Consider the following 21776-nt stretch of genomic DNA (forward strand, 5'->3'; position numbering starts at 1 on the left):
CTACCAGAACACCTTGAGGAAGACTATTACCTCATGACCTTTAAGCTCAAGCACACTTGGACCGTGCAGCAGGTCCACCTTGGCATATCAAAACAAAATTAAATTTTTGGGGTTGCCTAGTCAAAGTCTGGACTAAATCTAATACAGATGCTTCAGCACGACCTTAAAAAGGCATTCCTGCTCCAAACCCTTCAAGTGTGACTGAATTAAACCAATTCTCTAAAGCAGAGTGGGCCAGAACTCATCCACAGTGATGTAAAATGCCCATTACCAATTATCACAAACTGTTGAAGTTAGCTGTTGTTTCCAAGGTTGGAACAATCTGTTATTAGGTTTAGGAGGTAATTACTTTTTCCATATAAGACCAATTTGGTTTGGAAGGCTTTTTTTCTCCTAATAAATGAAATCAACATTTAAAATCAGCTTTTCTATTAACTGGATTTATCCCTGACTGCTCTACATTTTGCCCCAACGCCTCGCTTCACTTTTATTTTTTTGAGGTGGAACATGAAGAGAACAATCTGGAAAAGCTTTTCTGCAGTCATTAGTTTGATTTTGTTAATATTCTACTGACCTCTGGTAGTTTGCTAGTGTTACCATGGTGATTTAAGCAGGTATTAGAGCTTTTGGCAGGTTGGGCAGGTTACTGATTCCGTAATGTTACTCTGGCCTTCCAGCAGGGAACTGATCTCCACATTAAATGCTTCCTTTTTGGATGGATGGTTAGATTCATCGGGACTTTTGGACCAGTGTCCAGTCTGTTTTCTCCATAGCCTTCAAGACGCTTCTGATGTCTCTGGTTCAGGAGTGGCTTAATGCAGGAAGTATGATGGTCGTAGTCCATCTCCTGAATACTCAACCCCTTCACCACCAGCGCCTAGGTTGCATTATTTGTTGCAAGCACACCTTTTTCTACCACGTTTTCCTTCCACCTAACTTTACAGTAACATGCTTAGATCCAGAACTCTAGTTTCTTTAGTGATGACCTTTTGTGGCTTACTGACAGTCTTTTGGACAGCTGTCCAGCCAGCAGTCCTCCCCATGATTATGTAGGTAATAAACTCCCCGCTAGACATTTCTGTATTGAGAATCTGTTTTCATTGGTTCTATCTAATAATTCAATTTTCTTTGCTTTTTGAGTTTTTAATAAGTGTATGTCATCATAATCATAAAAGGTATAAACTAGATGAAATATGTCACTGTGGGAATAATCTATATACGAGTTTCATGTTTGGAATTGAATTACTGAAATGAATAAACTTGTCGATGATGTTCCGGGTTTTTAGGTCGGCGCCTGTGTCTTTCCTGCATATGATGCTCTAAATGCTCAGAAATGAGCATCCTTCATTCTGAACACTAACTGCTGCAGGCAGCGACATGAATGGAGGCGTCTCATCACTGCAACGCGAGGGGGGTGGAGGGGGTTCACATGTGGAAAACACCCTGGAGTCACGTGACTCCGGCCTCTTGCGCTCCGATTGGTGGGAGAAAGTCTTTGAATCTGAAGTGATTCGTTTGGTTCAGATAAATAAACTCGAATGCCTCTTTGAATCGGCTCACCGGATGGTGCCGGTGGTGCTGATGCTGGCTGAAAGCTGAATCCCGGTCGCACCGTTGCCATGGTGATGGGGCCGCTCCTCCACTCCCACGCCGCTTACCCCTCAGCTCACAGCGAAACGAGCGAGGCAGGAAAAGAGGGAGAGAAACAGAGAGGTGTGTTTTCTAACCCACGCATTGGAGTGGGAGACAACGTGCACAGGCACACACACACGCTCTCACACACACTCATAGAGCCATACAGAGTGTGTGTCATGCTGGCAATGTGTGGGCTGAACCTAGCAGCCCTCCACTCGTCCTGCCTCTCCCTCTTCTTTTTCTCCTCTCTCCCTCTACGTCTCCAGATACTCCTCCTCCTCCTCTTCCTCTTCTTTTCTCCGTCCTCCATCACCTCTTCCTCTCCTCCTCTCGGTTCTTCTGTCCATTTTTCGTTTTTCTTCAGTTTATCATCATGGAGAGCTGTTTGCTGATCTTCTGGGTGAGTCTCTGCAGGTTTCTGTGCTTCTGCGTTTCACGGCTGCATGTTGGCCGTGTTTTTCCCACAGGGGTGTGTATCCGTGTGGGTGTGTTGGTGTGGGAGGATGTGTGTGTGCCACTCACCTGCTGTTGCTCTCTAACTTTAAAACTATCTTTTCTTAATGTTTTTGCTTTTTTATCTTCTGTTACCCTTCTCTGTTCTCTTCGTTTTCTTCATCTCTTCATTTTTGTCCCATTTGTCTTGTTTATCCCTGTTTTTATTTCTTTTCACCCCCTTTCTCTTCTGTCGTTTCAAGTCCAAACTCTTTGTATTTCATCTTTCTTTTCTCTCCATCCTCGTTTCCTAACTCATTTCCTATCATTCCCTGTTCCCTTCCTTGTCTTCCTCTTCATCCCGCATATTTCTTATTTTTTAAATATTTGTATTCTCATTATACTTTCTTTCACTCAAAATTCTTTTTTCCATCTATTTCTTCAAACCTTTATCACTATTTGTTCAGTTTTATCTCTTTGGTTCCTGTTGCCTTCTCCTTTTTTTGAAGCTCCATTCCTTTCCTGCTCACTCTGAATTAAACATGTCATTATTTCTATGCAGAAACACAACCCGCTTTCTTTTCTTAGTTTCATTTCTTTGATTTTTCCTCCCAGGCTTTTATTTCCTCTTCCTGTTTCCTCCAGCATCACTTCACTGTCCCGAGCATGAGTGTGTGTGTGTGTGTGTGTGTGTGTGTGTGTGTGTGTGTGTTTGTTACATAACCTCAGCAGTGAATGTGTAGGCTGTAATCTCAGACTGACTATCTAAAGGAGCAATCTGCCCCCCTTTATTTAAAAAATCAACCAGAAACAGGAAGTTGCTCTTCTTCTTCTGCAGATGCATCTTTCTAAGCATCACATTGTTGGTGTTGAGGTCAAACTGCTCATGTTTAACTTCACTTTGCATGAAACCGAGTGTATTCGGGTCATAAACTGGTGCAAAAGATTGCGGTGTGAAGATGTTATGCTTCATCCATACATCTGTAAATAAAAAATGCACAAAATAGTTGAATAGCTGAAATGTAGTCTTTCTGTCAGTCAGATGAGTTTTATTTTTAACCTCAGAACCAGGCCTGATGCTGGTTCTGTTCAAGTGTACTAAACTAGTGCAAGTGCTTGCTTAGAACCAGTTCTTTCCTTCCTTCCTTCCATCCATCCAGACATCCAGACATAAAGCTGACGGCAACATCTGCAAATATGAGTTTGGATAAGTATGAGTTAATTTGAAATTTAAAAAATGTATTAACATTGAAAAAAAAAATGGCGTTCTGTTTGGATATTTGTGGCTAGAGATGCACCAATTGGTTGTCCGAAGATTGGAATTTGCATTTTTTCCCTTAATCAGCTCTAAGTGGGTCAGTTACTAAAAAAAAAACAAATCAATCAAAAATGTTTACAATTCATTAAAAGCCTCAAAATTGACAATTATCAATATTCTCAACGTACAAACAAGTCAACCAGCAGTGTTTGATGCACTTCTGAGTCAACCAATGCTCAGATAAAATGAGGGTTTTATGCATGGTGTATAAATGTGAAAGTTCTTGTAATTCCTTCATTCTGCTGAGTTTAAAACCACTTTCCTATCAAAGAACTCGCTGTGTTATAATCCCTAGAATACTAAAATCGTACTCGGTCAACATCAATATCAGCAGTGTAAGGATTATGATTATTGATTAATTAATATTTATCAAGAATTATAATTTAAAATCATAATTTGAAAAAAAAACTAATTTCTTAACCAAAAATCATCACTTATGAATAGAAATCAGAGATGTCCTCTGGTGTTGTGATTATGGCCTCAAAGCTCTTTAACAATTACAAATTATTAACCAAAACCACCAACTGTCACTGTTTATTCAACCGCTTCACCAAAGGTGGAGGAGCTTCGACCTTGTTTTGACAGATAAATCACTCTTGCATGAAATGAACATAAACGCTTCTCTTAATTATATATATGAAGTTTTATTGAAGCCAAATAATTCTGATATACTATTATTCTGGTCCAAAACCTTCACCTAACTAACAAGCACTATTCTACACAAAGGGAATAAAAATGACTACCTAACAATAATAATAAAATAAAAATATATGCGCATTTAATGTCTATGAAGATCAAACCAGTAGTTTTATGGAGAAAATTTTTAAATTGGGTTAAATGGAAAGATAAATCCTCCTGTTGTGCTGATGTCTCGATTGCAGCGACGCCACTTTAGCCACAACCAGCTGATCGCCCCAAATCTTGACAAAGGGTCATAAAACTCTAACTCAGTGGAAAATCTCCAGCAATAAAACTGGGACAAAGAGTGGTCAGACCACAAGGTACAGACTGCAGTAGCTTTGAATGGAAAACTTTTAAAAATCCAACTTCTATCTCCTGGCTGATTTGGGATCAGCTGGACAAACATTAACCACGCACGATTCAGCAGCAAATCAAAACACAGCTCAGCATAAAACACTTCAATCAGTATTGCAACAAGTTAATACCTGAGACTAACTACTGGTGATTCTAAATCACCTTCACTATGCCTCATCCTGCCCAGACCTCTAAATGCACCTATCTGGTTTAATATGAAAGGAACAAAATTACTTTGACGTTGATTTCTTTTCTCCACCAGTTGAGGATGGATCAGGTCTGACAAAAAATGAGGGGAGGGGGGATCACGTGTCCGTGATCAAATCAAGAAAAAGAAACGGTAACTTCTCATCCGTCCAGGAAGGGAAAATTAAAACCGTTAGTCGACTGAATCACAAGGAGGGAAACTCATTTCCTTGGAATTAAACCCTATGTGGGTTTCACCTGCGCCGTGTGTGGCGTGGTCTTTGATCGGCATGAATAAACCTGCTGACCTTCTTGTATCAGACAGATTTCCAGCTTTCAAGCTCCTCCGGGAATGGCCTTGTGGAGCAAACGTTCGCCTGCGAGCTTTTGTCTCTCCAGATATGCGCCTCCGTTGCGCTGTCCTGTTAGACACGCGGGAAATGGCCACGAAACTCTCCATCTCAGCCAGTTTATGCTCCCAGTGACGTCAGAGCTGCGACGTCTGTTGAGCTGCACATGTCAAAATGTACGACCAAAATGGATGACCCCAACATCCCCCCTAGGTTCGAAGGGTGTGATTATTCGCAGTCTTTGAAGCTACCGGGTCCGTCCATCATAGGAGCTGAGACTCAATGATCCATGAAGAAGCAAAAGAAATAAAGAAAAAACAAAAATACTGTCCCTGTGTTCCTCTTGGCAGGAACGAGAGTTCACAGTTCAGTTTGTTTCTCAAAGGTCTATGACTGGGCAGGATAATGTTAGCCTGGGCAGGACTAAACTCTGACTAACTCATACCTGTCTATGTCATTCAATGAGAAAAATGCAAAACAATACATTCACATCATCACATTTGGTCATCAGCTCTGGTAACCCCGAGACAAGGTGAAACAACCATAAAAAGAAAGAAGGAAAAAACCAGATAACCAAATAATGGGGTCATACCTTAGTCGTCCAATTCCAGTCAGGCACGGGAATCAGCATGTGGCATTGGCAAAGGTAGCGCTATGAACCAAGGGAAAATAAATGTGAGGCAGTCAATCCTGGTTTGTAACCAATTATGCAGTGTGTTATCTTAACAAAAACCGTTTAACATGAGTTTAGGTTTAAACACATTAGTTCTTTCAAATGATGATGGGATTTAACATAACTCCTGTCTCTAAACGTTTTAGATTGAAAAAGAGAGAGGAAAAAAAAAACAATCATAATAATAATAATGATGGAACTGCACCACTTAGGCTATAAGCTAAGTGTGTTTGTGGAGGTTGCAAGGTGTCTGCTGTGGTGGACTTTAGGATTTTCTCTACTAAATCCAGCAGAATTCGGCAAGTAGGTATCTGTGCCTCGGTGGGACTGTCTACTGATGAATCAACCTCTCTTAATAAGACTTTGCATAAAATCTCTGGCAGCATGTGTGTCCATTAAATCATTCTTAATCACTTCTGTGAGGGTCTGCAGTGCATGCAGACGGTTAATGGAAAAATAGTGTGCCACTTGCAGTTTAACACTGTGTCCTAGACAGTAGTTATATTTTTAACAGTTCCTGTTGGAGAAAGTTGTTAGTGGTTAGTGCATGTTAGTGTGAGTTGTGAAACATGCACCTATTTAACTGGTCCTACGGACTGGTCTCTCCTTTCCCGGACATGGACACGAGCTTTGTTCTTGGGGAGGAGAGTTCGATGTAGAACTTCATCTGGTTCAGCAAAAGAGCAGCAGCTGTGATGACGGTGTCATTTGGTGCTGACTTAATGAAGCTACATGTCACAGTTAGGAGGAATTATTTTACCTCCTGCTAATTTTGGAGCTGGTTCGACCCAGTTGGTCTGAAGGTGGAACCAAAGTAATGTGACCCCCCTTCACTGAAGCGGAAGTTGACTGATTGGCTGGGATGGTTGAAACTGGCAGCAGGTTAAGCATCCTTGGTTGTAGACCTGAATGTCGTGAGACGTTTGAGGCCAGTACGCCATCTGTTGGAGGGTGTGGAGTGTGGCTTTGTAGCTCCTATGGCCCCCTACAGGAGAGTAATGGGCGTAGGCTAATGTGACCCCCCTTTGGTCGGTTGGAACAATACTGAAAGCATTGGAGAGCTGTTTTATGCCAATCTGCACACTGGAGGTGCACACTCTGGCTGTCTTAAGGAGAGGGTGGAGCCTGTCTGCTAAGAGGAGTGTGTGGCTGTGTTGTGCCTCAGTTAAAAGGGGATGTTCTTGGCACACGGTCATAAAGCTCTCTACCAGTTGATAACTGCCCTAGCCAGAAAGCTAGAAGCACTTCTGGTATGAACATGGTTTCCAGGGGTACATCTTCCACCACTTTGGGGTTGTAAGTTTTCACACCTGGGTTCTTTAAAGAGCAAAGAAATTATGCATAACTACATCTGGGAGGAGTTTTCTGAGTGGCTGGGTGCAGCTGTGTCCCAGAGGTGCCCATGACCGGCTCTGACGAGGGCCTGAGGGGTTCTTTGGGCTCCTCTAAACTGGCAACCTGGTTGGTCACAAAGGATGGTTTGCTGCTTGCACCCAGTGGTTTTTGCACCTCTGCGTGGGCCCAGAGTTGGTCCTGGTGCCAGTCAATGAGTGGGGCCAGCCTGTCCAGCAGGTCCTGTTAACCAAGAAAAAGCTCTGTGTTCAATGTGCACATATAGATGGGGTGCACCAGAGTCATGTCTTTGAGTGTGATGTCCAGCTCCACCCAACCAGTGATGCACGATCGGTCTTGGGTGCGGCTGGTGATGCTTATTTCACAAGCTTCGGCCTGAAATGGTTTACTGAGGGAGAGCATGGCTCTACTCACCTCGTCAAACAAGATGGAGCACATCAGGCTGATCTCTGGAACCTCAGTTTGACACGTCCTCCTACACTGGTGAGACAGTATAGGTAACCTGTATGTTCATTTTGGTTCAGTTTACTTAAGAACCGTGGAAAAGTGGTTTGTTGTGTTTCTCCTGGAGAGGTCCCAAGGGGTTCTTGGAGTTTCCCAGGATTGTCTCCTCATCCGTGCAGGTAGACTGATGGCTGTGGAGACTGGGTCCACGCCTAGTTGTGCTGGCTGGGGTTTTGGATCCAGTTTCACCGGATGGTCAGCTGCCTCTAATGATGGTGGAGGTTGGACACATGCCTGGCGCACTGCTTCTGTCAGAATCTTGCGGAAGGCATCCTCCATCTCTCTCCTCAGGTTCCATCCTGCATGTTGACTCCAACCTTTACCATCAGGTTTACCTTTAGGTCTCACGTGATGGTCAGGTCGTCTGTTCGACCGGAAGTGGTCCGGCAACTTTGACTGTGGTTGGTACTCAGTACCACCCCCCCCCCCGGTCCAGCTGACCAAACATAAGTTGTCCCTTTAACCTGTTCTTAACATGGGTTCTGTTTGAAGGCATTTCTTGGCCTTCTAACGCACCACTGTCTTCTTCTGTGTGCACCTGTAAAACTCTAACCTCACCTTCTGATCCATTAGAAGGGCTTGCACTTGTTTCCCACGCCATCTGAGCGTATTTACGGATCTCTTGCATGGTGAGGGTTTTGTTTTACAGTACATAGTAACATCGTAACGTACGGTTTCATGAAGGTTGTGGAGGAATAATGATTTAAAAGCATGTTCCTCCTCTATGCTGGGAGCATTACCACCTTGGGAGTAAGCGGCTCCCAGGCCCTGGTAATGCTCTCTGGGTGCTTCGCTTTTATTTTGCTGGATAACAAAAGCACCAAGTGTTGTGGAGGCCTGGTCCGGGTACACAGAATATTCTTCCCTTAAAGCTTCACACAGGGTTGAATAATGGTCTCGGACTCTAGAGGGCAGGCTCTCCATGAAAACATGGACACTCCTGGATGTTGTCTTCCAGATGAGCTTCAGCTTTTCCTGTGCTGGTGGGCAGCACAAGTCTAAAAGGCAGCGTTCGACTTCCCTAAGATAATCATCAATGTTTGATTTCTCATTATTAGGGTCAAAACGCTCTATGCCTTGGGCAAGAGACTCAAGTTGGCGTGTGCACGATCCACTCTCAGGGATTGGTGCTGGCCCATCTGAGTCATCATCTGAAGGTTCACTCCTGCTGCATCCCTCGTGTGTCAGGGTATCACGCTTCACCCTTGGGGGAGGCTGCTCATGGTACAATGGTGGGCCCTGTGCTCCATGGAATCGGGTCCTGGGCAGCGGTTGAGGGCGGTATGAACCACCTGAGTCCCCGAGACGGCTCTCCTGTTGCCTTGGCGGAGGTGAGGGATTGTAGAGGAGGGAACTGTGAGTCAAGTGTGAAAGCTGCTCACCCCTAAAACTTGAACCATTTACTTCTATTGAGTCCACCGCCAGGTATTGTTCATGGCTGTCTACTACAGTGGGGTGGGACACCGCACCACTGAATGTAATCTGCCTACTCATACCTGATCTGGACTCTGTGGATGTGTGGGCAAAACCACAAGCTTGGGAAGGAAATCTCTGGAGAGCAGCTTCTACGTTTTCCAGTTCTGAGTGGAAGGTTCTCAGGGTGTTGCACATGTGTCTCACCTTCAGAGGTTTCAACCTGTGAGACAGGATTTATCTCCACCCCCCAGTCCTCTGGGGATGGGGATGTGTCCTGGCTACGCTCAGCTACCTCCAACCTTCTGGCTCTCAACTCAACTGCTTCCAATTTATCTTCCACTTCTAACAGTTCGCACCTAGTTGCCTCTGCTGTCTGCAAAGTATTATTCAGCATAGACTGCAGATTAACACACTGGTCAACTTCCATTCTGACCCTTCGTTGATATAAGAGAGTGAGCTGTCCTAACACATCAGCCACCTGTGTGTCTTTTAGTGGGTTCTTAATGACCTGGAGCAATTCCTGAATCCTTGCTTCACATTCCTCAATGGTATAATCATTAAGACCTTTACGCTCCTCTGATGACAATAAAATTAAAGCTCCAATTGCTTCCTGTGCCTCCATTCCTGTAGAGTCCTCCTGACTCATAACTCCAACAGCAGCCTGGGAGGTTTTATCCATATCAGCCAAAATGCACAAGGACAAACAATGGCAACACAAAACAAGCAAAGCTGTTTAGCTATGAACGACCACTAAAATTACCAGTAGTAACAATTAGCAGTAACACAAACAGACTAAGCGCTCAGCTAGCTGTTTGATTCATATATATATATCTTGCAGATGTATGGGTTTGCTTAAAATGGGCACACAGGTTTGACCGTTCAAACTGTGGCTTACCCAAGTCTATGTTTTAATGGAAATAATCAAGCAAACACACACACACAAAAAAAACATTGAAATAAACAAAACCAAATTTAAAGTAACATTTTAAAAGTGGGATAAACAAACTTAAAACATTCCAACGCTATTCTTAGCTTCAAATAAATGTTATTGATACATACTATGGGTTATTCACTTTCTTGCAGGGCCTACCAAGTTAGACAATTAAAGTTAGTTATACAAGTCTGGTTAAAACATGCCTCACACACAAGAAAAACCCAGCAAAATTGCGTAAAATTCAGAGCGGAAGTGGCATGAATGATCAACAACTTGATTTTAGCTCAAGCTATGTCCTTTGATCATCAGTGATGGGATCATCTGCCTGTTAGTTCAATTCTGTGGCAGCAGCTGTAATTCTCACTAGTGACCACAAAATGACACTAAACGCCTGTCTGCAGCGGAGAAAATCCTGGTGCAACTGCAATTCACTCAATGGCCACCAGGCGGTGGTGTTGCATCCTCCCTGACTGGGAGAGGATGGCTCCTACTGTGCCATTAATTTGTAGTTGCTCTGGTAACAAGCTGACTGCGCTACAGCTCTAAACCAGCAGGGGTTGCTTTGACTAGCTGTCAATTTACATTGAATTTCACCATAAACTACACAAAACGTCCACCTTGCGTCCACAAAAGCACCTTAGAAAGATTATTATTACTATTAGGAGTATATTATTACTTCTCTGCAGTAGAATTGAGCCAATATTAGTCAAGATACATCCTCCAGCTTACAACTGCAAAATTTCACCAAATCTCACAACCGAGCTTCCAGGATATCACATTTCAAGGCCCGTCTTAGGGAACGCCAATAATGTAAGAATTATGATTATTGATTAATTAATATTCATCAAGAATTATAATTTAAAATCATAATTTGAAAAAAAACTAATTTCTTAACCAAAAATCATCACTTATGAATAGAAATCAGAGATGTCCTCTGGTGTTGTGATTATGGCCTCAAAGCTCTTTAACAATTACAAATTATTAACCAAAACCACCAACTGTCACTGTTTATTCAACCGCTTCACCAAAGGTGGGGGAGCTTCGACCTTGTTTTGACAGATAAATCACTCTTGCATGAAATGAACATAAACGCTTCTCTTAATTATATATATGAAGTTTTATTAAAGCCAAATAATTCTGATATACTATTATTCTGGTCCAAAACCTTCACCTAACTAACAAGCACCATTCTACACAAAGGGAATAAAAATGACTACATAACAATAATAATAAAAGAAAAATATATGCGCATTTAATGTCTATGAAGATCAAACCAGTAGTTTTATGGAGAAAATGTTTAAATTGGGTTAAATGGAAAGAGAAATCCTCCTGTTGTGCTGATGTCTCGATTGCAGCGACGCCACTTTAGCCACAACCAGCTGATCGCCCTAAATCTTGACAAAGGGTCATAAAACTCTAACTCAGTGGAAAATCTCCAGCAATAAAACTGGGACAAAGAGTGGTCAGACCACAAGGTACAGACTGCAGTAGCTTTGAATGGAAAACATTTAAAAATCCAACTTCTATCTCCTGGCTGATTTGGGATCAGCTGGACAAACATTAACCACGCACGATTCAGCAGCAAATCAAAACACAGCTCAGCATAAAACACTTCAATCAGTATTGCAACAAGTTAATACCTGAGACTAACTACTGGTGATTCTAAATCACCTTCACTATGCCTCATCCTGCCCAGACCTCTAAATGCACCTATCCGGTTTAATATGAAAGGAACAAAATTACTTTGACGTTGATTTCTTTTCTCCACCAGTTGAGGATGGATCAGGTCTGACAAAAAATGAGGGGAGGGGGGATCACGTGTCCGTGATCAAATCAAGAAAAAGAAACGGTAACTTCTCATCCGTCCAGGAAGGGAAAATTAAAACCGTTAGTCGACTGAATCACAAGGAGGGAAACTCATTTCCTTGGAATTAAACCCTATGTGGGTTTCACCTGCGCCGTGTGTGGCGTGGTCTTTGATCGGCATGAATAAACCTGCTGACCTTCTTGTATCAGACAGATTTCCAGCTTTCAAGCTCCTCCGGGAATGGCCTTGTGGAGCAAAAGTTCGCCTGCGAGCTTTTGTCTCTCCAGATATGCGCCTCCATTGCGCTGTCCTGTTAGACACGCGGGAAATGGCCACGAAACTCTCCATCTCAGCCAGTTTATGCTCCCAGTGACGTCAGAGCTGCGACGTCTGTTGAGCTGCGCATGTCAAAATGTACGATGAAAATGGATGACCCCAACAACAGGTCAGACCTCAAAGAAAACTGAATAGCGGTACTGGCCAGAACAAACCTGACTGTTGTATCTCTGTTTCTGGCTTCTAGACCCAGGAAACAAGGTATTTGAACTGGGTTCTGTTTAGATGCCAAACAAAGCATTAAAATTTCTGCTTGTGAAATTAAAGTATCACCCATAAAAACTATGATTTAAAGCTATCTGTATTAAATCTAGGCAAACCAATCCCAATTATAGATTTTACTGATCTATGATAGTCTAGAAGTCAATAAAATGGTGAATTGCCCTTCAGCACTCAAAACAGGTAACCTAACCCTTGTCCATAATGTCATAAATACTAATTTTAACAATTGAGTCTGTTTGAGAGCCGCCTTAGTCAGGAGCTGGAGGAGGGCTCGTAGAGTGCAACAGCCAATCAAAATGCTGAGATCATCATCTTCACACCTTATTCTTCATCTGCTTAAATATACAGTACAGTGGTGTAAACTCACCTGCAACTTCATCGGTTACATCTGTTCATTTGCTTTTTAACCCAAATAGCCAATCACCTTGCAAAAATTCAATGCATTCAGGTCACTGGTGAAGTTCAAACTGAGCATCAGAATGGAAATGAGAAAGGATCTACTGGACCTTCTATGTGACCCAGATGTTGGTGCCAGATGTTCTGGCCTGAGATCATCAGAACCTGCTGTTACTGGGATTTTCACACACAACCATCTTCCCGTTTTACAGAGAATGGTGTAAAAGAGAGAAATATCCATTGCGAATCAGATGTGTTGTTGAAAATGTCTCGTCAGAGTTCAGAGGAGAAGGGGCAATATACATTAAGAGATAAACACTGTTGATAAAAACACAGCTGAATGATTAAAGTGTGGATTTCCACTGCAGGATTTCTCTAAATGTAGTTTTGTTCACTGAAAGTATAATAACCTACTAATTTTGTGCGTCATTGACATCACAACTGGCACAAAGAATGGAGCTTATGGCTGTTATTGGTAAACACTAAGGAGAACAAGCCACTTTAGTCAGATTTCTACGTCGATTCTGAAGTAGTGATGGAAGTAGCGGGTGATGCGTCACTTTAAGCTAACAGGATTTAAAGAGGAATTGAATTACAAATATGCAAATAAGCAGGAAAACTCTTACACCTTATGTGATGTCACCAGAGGCATTTGTGCACGAAGGTTGGGAGGGTAGACCTTATCTCCATTAAATAAAGATTTGCAGCAAAGTAGCAAAACAAATTAAAAAAAATACTGCCCATGCCGTGTTGTATAGGAGACAGTGTATCAAAAGTTAGGTTGATTTTACAGAGCTAACAGCTTTAATTTCTTAATCTTCCCACAGTTGATTTTAATATTAACCCTCGCATAGTTTGGGCAGTGCCACATAGAGCTAGACACATAATGTTGTCCGCTGAATCCAAAAAGTCATTTCTTAAAAACTGTCTGGTCTTTTAATATCATTAGATAATGTTAATATATTTGCTCTATATTTGTATTGCTGGTACCAATCAGAGATCACCCTGTGTAAATAAATTCAGCTGGTGATATCAGCACATCTGCATGCATAGATAATGATATAATGTGGTTTCTGTAGTTATACAGTCTCCATGCAGCAGTGGGGACATTTACTGGAAGAGACATTTCAATGATTTAATGATGTGGCACCTGAGTGGTTCTGTCAGTTTTTTATTGAACTGGAACGTCTAACGTAGTGTTTTAGCCTGGATCTAAAGGCAATGTGGACCATGGTGCCCAGGGGAATTTTGTGGTGAATAAAAATTGGTCTGAACATTTAATCAGTGGAAAACCTATATATGTAATGATCCGCAGGTGTTAGGTTTTGGGTTTCATTTGTGTTCTCACCATTTTCTTGTCATTTATATGTTTTTCAGTTCTTGCGATATTCAGTGTTCATTATTGTAAGAGGAGGTGTTGCTTATTAGTTCTTTCCTTTGTATTTAGTTATTAGTTTATTCCAGTGATCTTTGTACAACTAGATTTATTCCTGTTAGATTTTCTTTCCTGGGTTTCTCTGTATCTTATTTCAGCTCTACTCGCATTAGTTAGTCTCTCCCTGCTTCTTTCTAACCCAGCGGTTCTCCATTATTCCCTGATTACCTCACCTGCATTCAGTGTCATTCTCCCCTCATCCCTCAGTATTTAAGCTTTCCAGTTGCCATTGTTCTCTGCTGGATCCTCCTGTTATAATCAGTTTCCATGTCGTGTTCTCCTTGTGCTCTGTTGTAAGTTTTTGTTGTTATTATAATTAAATCCATTTACCCCATCATGCTGGTACCACATTCCTGTCTGTGCTCTGTTCCGGCTCCAAAACCACACAACATGATAACATATGTTGTTTCTGCCACAACCTTATGTGTAGAATAACTAAAATGATAAATAAAAACCTGTCCTGATAAGCTGATGTCCAGCTGGGCCATGCACATTGGACAGGTAATTTGGGTTTTTGGCACAGATTCAAGATCAGTTTCTCTCTTAGCCAATTAATCCACCAGATGACATAAGCGCTGTCCAGAACTGATGTTAACATGGTAGCTGATCCAGATGAAAGTAGACAACATCCATTCATTATAGATGATGATCAAAGATGAATTCCATCTCCTAAACTGCGTTATTATTCGCACATCATCACGGCTGTAGTTTACGAGTTGCATTTTTGTTAAGTTATTTCGGCTACAAGCTTTTGATGAGCTTAATTATGTAGTTTAACAGGCGCAATGAGAGATGAGATGGAGACTAAATAACTTTAGAAAGCTCAGCTCACTTAAGATTTTCACCGATAAAACGTTCCTGCGGTTTCTTGTTTTTTCCACCGGGAGACATCCAGGTAATAATGGTGCTACATGAGGGAAGGCACGATAGGTCGGTTTGTTGGTCTTTCAGTTTATCTCTGGATGGATTGTGTTCAGACCTCAAAACTAATGCTTAGTTAAAACTAAACTAAGTTTCCCAGGCTGCTGCTGAAAGTGGGTCACTCATAATGTGTGTGTTAGTGCCAGGTGTGAACAGGGTCTGAAGTTTTACTGGTCTGGGATCAGTTTCCCAGTATCAGAGCTAAAGTAGAAGAAAACGTCAAAAGAAGAACTTAAAATCAGTTTTTGCATTAACCTGTATTGATTGCAATGTTTGGGACTTGTTTATCCATTCTCTGCAGAGTGATTGTCTGATTGCAGTTTATTAGAAATATAATTTTTTTTCTGCGGTTTTAAAACTCAGATATTTTCACCCTTATTGAAACTGCTTATCCTGGGATGATAATGAAGTGATTTCCTGGTTTATTGCTCTATTATGTCAGTAATAACCACACGAATCATATTACCTCAAACAGATTCTCTAATGTCATTAATCTAATTTATGAACCTTGTTTTAAACTACGTCAGCGTTTGTGAACACTCCTGCAGTCTTGACCTTCTGTTCTCTGATCTGCATTTCTTGATTTGACATTTTAACAGCTTAGGTGGATAAAATATTTCTTTAACTGTTAATCCTGCAGGACTTTATGCTTGATTAGTTCAGCCGATTTTCATTTAAGTGGTTTGATTTAAGCACCAAATCTTAGCTGTATCGGAGAAAAGAACCAAATTAGTTCCCTTTGTTATTGCCTTAAAATAAAACAAATCATAATACTGAGCTTTACCATGAGTAAAAAGTTAATTAGCTCTGGATGTTTGTTTTAATATTCCTCATCATGTAATTCTCGTCAGTAAATGCACCAAACAGAGCTGCGTTACCAGTCATTGCTTTCAGCTGTATTTCTAAACACTTGGGGATTTTAACGTCACCAGCTGGTGTTTATAAATCCTGCTTGAAACCGTTTGTGTAGTTCCAGTTTGCACTGTGTTATTAAGACCATTTTCCCAAACTTTCCGCTATTTTAAACAGTTTAAAAGTCCATCCTGTGTTTTAAGACATCTTCTTGTCTGCGTAATGGGACAATTCCAGTGATCTGTGTAGATAAACTCTCTTTGCACTGTGATTTTCTGCAGTGACTGAGCTTAAGCTGCTTTGCAAAGAAAAATTAGAAAAAAATATTCAGATATTCAAAGCTAGAGGAGACGTCGAATACCTGCAGCTTGAGGTGATTTTACAAAGAATTGACTCAAGGGGGGCTGAATACAAACGGCTGTTACAGTTGTCAGATTATTTGTAAATACTCCTGCTTCTGTTGTACATCATTTTGTGTTGGTGTATCACTTAAAATCCCACTAAAATATGGTTGTAACCAGACAAAGTGTGGAATAAAGTATAAATAATTCATAATTCAGCTGTACTGTCCTGCTGCTCATCAGTACCAGAGTGCTGTTGTTTAAACTGCCCATAAAACTCTCCCAGGCATTAGTTAAAGTCTCCTAGCTGCCATCTAGAAATACTTTTCTCAAAATAACTTACACCATTTAATTTATTCTGTCTGGAAAGTTAGAGTGAAGCTATATCTCCTTTTTTAACCCGTAGAGATTCACACTTTTACGGATCAAGGGTGACTTGGTGGCAGTTCTGTTCAGGATATTTCCGACCCATGAGTAATGTTTTGACTCATGTTCATTTGAAACGTTATTTGGATGTAAATTTAGAGGCTGTAGGAAGACGATAAGCTGTGGGAGTTCTGAAGGCCGCTCTAAAACTAGTTCATACTGTCTGCATTGTCCTTCACTGCAGATATAAACTGCAAAGGATACATTAAATAGACAAATCACTGCAGCTGCAGAAGCATGAAAATATATATAGTGTTTGAGAAGTCTGTTTCACAACCGATGAAAACACGTTTAACACAGTGTGCTGAAATCTTCATATAGAGCTAAACTGAATCAAAAATAACATTTTAAAATGTTTTCTTTTAGCATGAAACTTACAGCTTGTGCAAAGAATAAATAAAATAAATAGTCGTATGTTTGCAATAGTTAAAACTGAGCATGAAACAATATCACATAATTCACTTTGTAATTATTTATTCAACAGAAACTGGACCAAAGTGCAGCACACTGGTTGTTTTAAGGGATTGAAGCTGCAGTCAAGAAAATATTGACCTGATCTAACAGCAGCAATTATTCAGTTATGAGACATTTTCTAAAATCAATGTTTTTAGACACATTGCATGACAAAAGTCCTCTTTCTCAGTGGTTTTATGCTCTTTAGCTTTAATCATGTCAGAATTTACTCATATGTTACTTTTCTCAGTAGGATGTCTGTCTGTTTTATTCTTATTTAGATCAGTTAATCTGTTCCTTGTTTTAGGCATTTCAATCTGTGTTGACATAATTTAGCTAAATTCTGAGTCATACAGAGAATCTGGTCCTTGAGCGTGAACTATCAGGGGACTCTTTTATGTAATCTGTTTATAATTCAAGGTAGTGGTATCGGATCTATTGAAGACTTAGATATTTTCTGTTCAGCTGGGAAGCTTGGACAAAAACATAACATTACAGAGAGCCGTTAAATGCATCTGCATATAGTAATGAACTGGTTTTAAATGAATTGTTTAATCCAGGATTGACGCCACGGTGTTGAGATCAGGATTCTGTCAGAATCAGCCCGTCTGTTTAGGAACCCCTTGTTCATCCCCAGGTTAATGATTGGATGATTTTGCTGATGCAGAACAAAGTTGGGTCTGCCAGTTCGTTTCTGATTCTAGTGAAGTAGTGTGATTTGGTCTTTAGCTGGGCTTCAGCCAGCTTGTGCTGCTTCTTTTGAAACTGTCAGAGACCTGGATGGTCAGCCTTCACCATGATTGTTGATCTGGTTCTTGTCCAAGGAGGAAACCAAACAGATTTCTCAGCAGTGTGTGAGAAACTTGACAAGACAGAGTGCATGTCACAGGGGGAGAGTACAGCGAATATTAGCAGCTCCTGCCATTGGTTTCCATGGCAATGGACAAGGCAGCTTCATTTCCAGGACAGCACAGAGACACATCCTGTTCACACGTAACAATGAAATGCATGTTTGGTGTTCTGACTGCGGCTGCACAGGTTTGTTTCAGCTGTGAATGAGCCGCAAACACAGGAATCCGGTCAAATCCATGTGTTCATTTTGATGTCTGAAGTCAGATATTTGAGGCACTATGGAGAGTTCTCGGCAGGACCTAAACTTGAGCGTCTAAATCAACAGTCATGTAGAAAATCATTGAAATGTAACGAAGCATTTACTCCCTATGTAGGTTGTTTTAGTAGTATAGATTGTGTATTTTTAGACTTTAAAGAAGCAAAGCAACAAAGAGTTATGTAGTTATATATATGCATTCATATAAATCCTCTAATTAGTGGATCCTCAGTTGCTTTTACCTAATCATGGCCAAAGCGTATTGACTTATGGTTAGGAGTCATGGTTTATTGTAGCTGCTGGTTTTGTCTTTGCAGGATTAATCTGACAGCACTCATTAGTCTGATCAATACTCAGAACATCAGGAAGGTTCAAAAAACTTGGTGAAGACCTAAGAAGAAAAATTTTACCAACAAGCCTCAAGCCTGCCATGAACTGGAGCTACTGGAACACTAGTGTGTGTTTGAAGAAGTCACGTTAAGGCTTTCAAACCTAACAACACTGTACCAACTGTCAAGCATGGTGATGGCAGCATTATTCTGAGTAGTTGTTTGCTAGTTCAATACATTATTATTAAGAAGGACTCCATTCAAATCTTCAACTACAGCTTAGATCAACAGCTAGATGGTTGAAACCTAGTGATTATTGGGTTTTTCAGGAGGACTGATCCCAAACACACATCTAGATGTTTGGGCTATGATTAAAACCGGGCTCTGTACCAGGAACCCAATCAATTTGGGTGAACTCTACCAGTACCAGTGCCAGGAGAGCGGTCAAATGTCCAGACAGAATGATGCCTGTAGCTTGTAGATGGTTACAGTAAGGATCAGAGAGTTTTGTCATTTAAGGCTTTATCAGTAAGAAGTAAATTATCAGTAAATTATCTTCTGGATTTACCCAAGTTTCTTTTTTTTTTAACTTTTTTTTACTTGTTCAATGTTTTTTTATATTTTCCAACCTGTCTTCATACCAACCTTAAAGACTGGAGCTATCAGAACAGAAATATTATACTTACAATCCAGCTGAGTAGCTTGCAGGGAAAGGAACCTTCAACATTTTTGGATAAATTGGGTTGTGACACTTTGTTTTTATGTTTTAAACTCCTTCTAGCAGCTGGGAATAGAAATTCACCTTGCTCATTTTTTCAGTCCGACCTTGTGCTACAAACAGAGAAACTTTGAGCATTCACAAAGATTTTTCCAAAGACTTGATTTTAAGTCTTTGTAAGGATAAATTACTTCAAGCACAGCTTTTACACCAAACATTTCTTCAACAAGTGATTTCATTTTTGTTGGGTTGTTAAAAGGATCCACAAACTGCTGATGGAGGCGTTTCTGAGTAATATTGCTTATCCCACAGATGCATTCCATGTCTAAAATTAGACCGACAGTAGAAACAAGGTCCTAAATCAAACATCATTAGATTGAAGATTCTCTTCAGGTTTAATCTTTAGGACAGATTTAAAAAAAAAAAACAGAAAAGTACATTGTAATAACTTGAAATAACTGCCTCATAGGTATATCAATTTTCATGACCAAAATGAACAAGTAACATAGCTTGGAGAAAAAAGTGCAAGTAGGATGCAGGTGAGAATGCTGTCCACAAGAGTGATGACGTTACATCAGTAACTCTGAACTTCGGCTTCGACATGTGGTGACACCAAAGTCTCCAGCTTGAATTGGAGTTCATATAAGTGAGGAAGAAGAAGTCATGAAAAATGCTGTCTGAGAGCAGTAGCTTGGAGACTCAGCAAACCAGTACCCTATAGAGGTGTTTATAAGGACTCTTTAGCAAATTTAGTCTGTTATTTATCAAAGTAATGAAGGTCTGCTTGTGAAATTCAGCCCCTTCCTGCTGGCTTTATATTATGGAGTCATGCAGTGGTTGTGTAAGCCTCATTTTCCCCCACATAATCAGTCCATATTTATCTGCACTACAGTAATATGTGCTGGTCTAGATTCTCGGTCATCCAGGACGTGACAATCCTAAGAGCTTAAGTCGAGACATTTGCCCTGTCGTCCAAAAGACTTCTTCAGTTCTGAACATGGTTGGAAATAACAGCCTGATAAATTGCAGTCACACTAATAAGGCCATTAATCCTATTAGTCACTAGGTCACTAATGATTGCCGGACAACCCAAACATGTCCCTAACGATGCTGAGAAGTTGTTTTGGTCACATGTTCCAAGGTGTTAAAAAGTCAGTAATGTCTCTGTCAAAATGTTATTTCCAGGACACCGTCAGTCACACCACTCAAAATCTATAATCCATCTGTATTTAGTTTCCAACAATTTGTTTTTTGGAATGAAAAATGTGCTTCAAAGACTGTAGATGAAAGCATTTTCTTGTGTGATTAACTTTATGCTCACAAACAACAACCATGGTTTCCTCTGTGGTCTGAGTGTACACTCCATGATCCAGCTAACTGCTTTTAAAGGTAATTTAATTTAAAAAAGGTTAATAACCATAGGGAGTTTTAGGACATCAATCACGGAAAACTGCCGATTTTATCCCTAGTCTGTTTCTTGTTGTTGATTCATGAACTCTGACCTGAACTGATTCAGGTGAGTTCTGCAGAGCTTTAGATGTGCCTCTTGGTCCCTTTGTGACATCCTGGATGTGTTGTTGATGCACTCTTTGGGTAAATTTGGAAGACTTGTCACTCCTGGGAAGGTTTTCAACATTTGTGGACGATAATTCACTGTTATTCACTGGAGTCCCACAAAGTCTTAAAAATGGCTGTATAACCCGTTCCAGACTGATGGATGTCAATGACTTCATCTTTTCTTGAATTTCGTTAGATGGGTGTATAATGTGGCAATTTTTTAAAATCATTTAGTCTACTCTTTATTGATTTTATGGCTCCAACAGTAATCAGGCCTGACTGCATCTTAGTGAAATTCAACCAAAAAATCTGGTTAATTCATGATTTACAAAAGGGACAAACAATTACTTAATATGTGTAGATTGGTATAGATGGCTTTTTTAACCTTAATATATAAAATAAAAACTGTGGTTTAGAAACTTGGTTTTCAATCATCTCAGTTAACTTTGGTATTAAAATTTGTTGAATGATCTGAAACATTTCAGTTTGACAAAACCGCAAAAACAGAATAAATATGTAATGAGCAACACGTACATTTGATTTAATTCTGTGAGAAAATGGTCTATCTTCAACAACGCTCTATCAGATGCTTAAGATGCAGATGCAAGCCACCATTCATATACAGGGGTTGGACAATGAAACTGAAACACCTGTCATTTTAGTGTGGGAGGTTTCATGGCTAAATTGGACCAGCCTGGTAGCCAGTCTTCATTGATTGCACATTGCACCAGTAAGAGCAGAGTGTGAAGGTTCAATTAGCAGGGTAAGAGCACAGTTTTGCTCAAAATATTGAAATGCACACAACATTATGGGTGACATACCAGAGTTCAAAAGAGGACAAATTGTTGGTGCACGTCTTGCTGGCGCATCTGTGACCAAGACAGCAAGTCTTTGTGATGTATCAAGAGCCACGGTATCCAGGGTAATGTCAGCATACCATCAAGAAGGACGAACCACATCCAACAGGATTAACTGTGGACGCAAGAGGAAGCTGTCTGAAAGGGATGTTCGGGTGCTAACCCGGATTGTATCCAAAAAA

The 21776-nt window shown here is 40.7% G+C and overlaps 1 protein-coding gene across 6 annotated transcripts in view; it reads left to right on the forward strand.

Annotated features, from left to right (window-relative positions):
* Positions 1-1888: 1888 nt before the first annotated feature.
* shank3b (SH3 and multiple ankyrin repeat domains 3b) overlaps positions 1889-21776 on the forward strand; it is a 75012-nt gene continuing 55124 nt past the window's right edge. For 3 of the 6 annotated variants that reach the window (XM_047390375.1, XM_047390378.1, XM_047390379.1), the window contains exon 1: positions 1889-2035. The gene's annotated coding sequence lies outside the window, so the exon portion shown is untranslated. The remainder of the gene's footprint in view (positions 2036-21776) is intronic. The other 3 variants (XM_047390377.1, XM_047390380.1, XM_047390376.1) reach the window with 2 other exon arrangements.

This window comes from Girardinichthys multiradiatus, chromosome 17 (genome assembly GCF_021462225.1).
Source record: "Girardinichthys multiradiatus isolate DD_20200921_A chromosome 17, DD_fGirMul_XY1, whole genome shotgun sequence".
NCBI lineage: Eukaryota > Metazoa > Chordata > Actinopteri > Cyprinodontiformes > Goodeidae > Girardinichthys > Girardinichthys multiradiatus.